Here is a 4,879-nt window from a genome sequence, read left to right on the forward strand (position 1 = left end):
AAATATGTCGACAAGAGAAAGGAGAATGGCGACAGGTTACGTTATTTGAATATTTCGGGAGCCTTTGGACAGAAACAAGTTTTTGCCCAAATGCTCGGGGGCTACTTTATTAAAAAGGAAAATTTCGAGTATGACAATATAGAAAATGTTGAGCCTACAACCAAGCACAAGTTCTTGGCTGTAGCCTCGGGGGCTACTCCCATCGGGAACGCTGTTCGCGTGCCCGATGAAATTAACAAAGGAAAAATAGAACAAGCAAGAGAGTATATTTCGAGTTATCATTAACTCTCCATATACTCCCATCGGGAGAGCAATATAAGTCATATTTGACTCGATAAAATGTGCCATTCCAACAGCTGGAAAAGCACTCGACAATATATTCTCAGAACGCCGAAGTTGCGATCAATTTCGAATGCCGCAAAATTGCGAAGGTAAGACCCCGGACCTATTCTGCGTCGGGCGTGGCATCGCCGAAGACTGCGCTCTGCTACTTCTATCCGTATCAACGGATACGAAGAAAAATCCTAACGGACGCGTTAGGTACTCGATAAATTTGATCGGGACTCGACGGAATGGTAAGACCTTAAGCGGCGCTGTCGAAGTTTACACCAGTATCCCGAGATCATGTCCGGGGACGTGATTTTGAAGTAGGTTTTTGCGGATTGCCACTAGAGCGAGTTAACTAGTACACGATCCAGTCGGATGAACTAGCCCCAACTACCAATATCCCCGTACAATATAGAATTTTATGAGAAAGAGTATGAAAGTTAGAGCTTTCGAGTAAAAATAAACGATGGAGATTTTCCACGACTCTATGATTCAAGCAAAATCTCGGGGGCTACTGACATAGGCATCCCAAATGGGCCTGCCTAGTATAGTACCCTGGGTTTATTGAAGGCCCACTACCCGAAGAATAAGAAGACTCGACAGCCCAAGATGTACTTAAGGAAAAGATAGAGTTGTAATAGGAAGTGTTATTTGTAAATCTGGCGGGATGAGTTAGAAACCATCCCGGATTATGTAATCCTTGTATAGCACGAATCCCTCGGCTCCACCTATATAAAGGGGGGGTCGGGGGACGAGAAGATCATCGAATCATTGTTCACAAACCCTAGTTTTCGTAATCGTCGAGTACTTTTCGGCTGAAACCTTCGAGATCTACTTGCCCTCTACTTCTAACTAAACCCTAGCCTATAACCCGTAGGCATTGACAAGTTAATCCCTTGTCACTTGGAGCGTCGGTTTGTTTTTGTTTTTTGTTTTGTTTGAATAAAATGGATCCTAGCATTCACTTTGTGGGAGAGATACACGCTCCACTGTAGCATATGGACAAATATGTCCTTAGGCTCTACTCATAGTATTCATGGCGAAGTTTCTTCTTCGTTAAATTGTTATATGGTTGGAATTGGAAAATGCTACATGTAGTAACTCTAAAATGTCTTGGATAATTTGATACTTGGCAATTGTTGTGCTCATGTTTAAGCTCTTGCATCATATACTTTGCACCCATTAATGAAGAAATACTTAGAGCTTGCTAATTTGGTTTGCATATTTGGTTTCTCTAGAGTCTAGATAACATCTAGTATTGAGTTTTGAACAACAAGGAAGACGGTATGGAGTCTTATAATGTTTACCATATGTCTTTTATGTGAGTTTTGATGTACCGTTCATCCTTGTGTTTGTTTCAAATAACCTTGCTAGCCTAAACCTTGTATCGAGAGGGAATACTTCTCATGCATCCAAAATACTTGAGCCAACCACTATGCCATTTGTGTCCACCATACCTACCTACTACATGGTATTTATCCGCCATTCCAAAGTAAATTGCTTGAGTGCTACCTTTAAAATTCCATCACCTTTGCAATATATAGCTCATGGGACAAATAGCTTAAAAACTATTGTGGTATTGAATATGTACTTATGCACTTTATCTCTTATTAAGTTGCTTGTTGTGCGATAACCATGTTTACGGGGACGCCATCAACTATTCTTTGTTGGATATCATGTGAGTTGCTATGCATGTCCGTCTTGTCTGAAGCAAGAGAGATCTACCACCTTTATGGTTGGAGCATGCATATTGTTAGAGAAGAACTTTGGGCCGCTAACTAAAGCCATGATTCATGGTGGAAGTTTCAGTTTGGACATATATCCTCAATCTCATATGAGAATAATAATTGTTGCCACATGCTTATGCATTAAAGAGGAGTCCATTATTTGTTGTCCATGTTGTCCCGGTATGGATGTCTAAGTTGAGAATAATCAAAAGCGAGAAATCCAAAATGCGAGCTTTCTCCTTAGACCTTTGTACAGGCGGCATGGAGGTACCCCATTGTGACACTTGGTCAAAACATGTGCATTGCAAAGATCCGGTAGTCCAAGTTAATTAGGACAAGGTGCGGGCACTATTAGTATACTATGCATGAGACTTGCAACTTGTAAGATAGAACTTTCATAACTCATATGCTTTATTACTACCGTTGACAAAATTGTTTCATGTTTTCAAAATAAAAGCTCTAGCACAAATATAGCAATCGATGCTTTCCTCTTTGAAGGACCATTCTCTTTACTTTTATGTTGAGTCAGTTCACCTATCTCTCTCCACCTCAAGAAGCAAACACTTGTGTGAACTGTGCATTGATTCCTACATACTTGCATATTGTACTTGTTATATTACTCTATGTTGACAATTATCCATGAGATATACATGTTACAAGTTGAAAGCAACCGCTGAAACTTAATCTTCCTTTGTGTTGCTTCAATACCTTTACTTTGATTTATTGCTTTATGAGTTAACTCTTATGCAAGACTTATTAATACTTGTCTTGAAGTATTATTCATGAAAAGTCTTTGCTTTATGATTCACTTGTTTACTCATGTCATTACCATTGTTTTGATCGCTGCATTCGCTACATATGTTTAAAAATAGTATGATCAAGGTTATGATGGCATATCACTTCAGAAATTATCTTTGTTATCGTTTTACACGCTCGGGACGAGCAGAACTAAGCTTAGGGATGCTTGATACGTCTCGACGTATCGATAATTTCTTATGTTCTATGCCATATTATTGTTGATACCTACATGTTTTATGCACACTTTATGTCATATTCGTGCATTTTCCGGAACTAACCTATTAACAAGATGCCGAAGTGCCGGTTCTCGTTTTCTGCTGTTTTTGGTTCAGAAATCCTAGTAACGAAATATTCTCGGAATTGGACGAAACGAAGACCCAGGGGCCTATTTTTCCACGGAGCTTCCAGAAGACCGAAGAACATACGAAGTGGGGCCACGAGGTGGCGACACCACAAGGCGGCGCGGCCAGGGGGGCCCGCGCCGCCCTATGGTGTGGGCCCCTCGTCAGGCCCCCGACTCTGCCCTTCCGCCTACTTAAAGCCTCCGTCGCGAAACCCTTGATGAGAAAAACCACGAAACGGAAAACCTTACTGAGACGCCGCCGCCGCCGATTCCATCTCGGGGGATTCTGGAGATCTCCTCCGGCACCCTGCCGGAGAGGGGATTCATCTCCCGGAGGACTCTACACCGCCATGGTCGCCTCCGGAGTGATGAGTGAGTAGTTCACCCCTGGACTATGGGTCCATAGCAGTAGCTAGATGGTTGTCTTCTCCTCATTGTGCTTCATTGTTGGATCTTGTGAGCTGCCTAACATGATCAAGATCATCTATCTGTAATTATATATGTTGTGTTTGTCGGGATCCGATGGATAGAGAATACCATGTCATGTTAATTATCAAGTTATTACATATGTGTTGTTTATGATCTTGCATGCTCTCCGTTACTAGTAGAGGCTCTGGCCAAGTTTTTGCTTTTAACTCCAAGAGGGAGTATTTATGCTCGATAGTGGGTTCATGCCCGCATTGACACCGGGACGATGGACAGAAAGTTCTAAGGTTGTGTTGTGCTGTTGCCACTAGGGATAAAACATTGGCGCTATGTCCGAGGATGTAGTTGTTGATTACATTACGCACCATACTTAATGCAATTGTCCGTTGTTAGCAACTTAATATCGGAGGGGTTCGGATGATAACCTGAAGGTGGACTTTTTAGGCATAGATGCAGTTGGATGGCGGTCTATGTACTTTGTCGTAATGCCCAATTAAATCTCACTATACTTATCATGTCATGTATGTGCATTGTTATGCCCTCTCTATTTGTCAATTGCCCGACCGTAATTTGTTCACCCAACATGCTTTTATCTTATGGGAGAGACACCTCTAGTGAACTGTGGACCCCGGTCCATTCTTTTAATACTGAAATACAAATCTGCCGCAATACTTGTTTTACTCGTTTTCTCTGCAAACAATCATCTTCCACACAATACGGTTAATCCTTTGTTACAGCAAGCCGGTGAGATTGACAACCTCACTCTGTTTCGTTGGGGCAAAGTACTTTGGTTGTGTTGTGCAGGTTCCACGTTGGCGCCGGAATCTCGGTGTTGCGCCGCACTACATCCCGCCGCCATCAACCTTCAACGTGCTTCTTGACTCCTACTGGTTCGATTAAACCTTGGTTTCTTACTGAGGGAAACTTGCCGCCGTGCGCATCACACCTTCCTCTTGGGGTTCCCAACGGACGTGTCAACTACACGCATCAGGGTCCACACGACGTTTCGCGCCAAAATCTTTCGTCCGGAGTCCCCGAGCGCTCCCCGGGGGGCCGGGGATGGCGTGGGCTCGCCGGATGGATGAAGGGCCAAATCCGGACGAAAACGAGGAACCGGGGACGCGACTGGGCCGAATTTCGCCGTCCGGATGGAAAAAACGCTCGCCGGGGGCCTGTTCGGGGGGACGAGTGGAGATGCTCTTAACTCTTTTCCTTCCCTCTCATCTAAGAGCATCTCCAACAGGCGCTGGAAAAATAG

Source organism: Lolium rigidum, chromosome 5 (genome assembly GCF_022539505.1).
Source record: "Lolium rigidum isolate FL_2022 chromosome 5, APGP_CSIRO_Lrig_0.1, whole genome shotgun sequence".
Classification (NCBI taxonomy): domain Eukaryota; kingdom Viridiplantae; phylum Streptophyta; class Magnoliopsida; order Poales; family Poaceae; genus Lolium; species Lolium rigidum.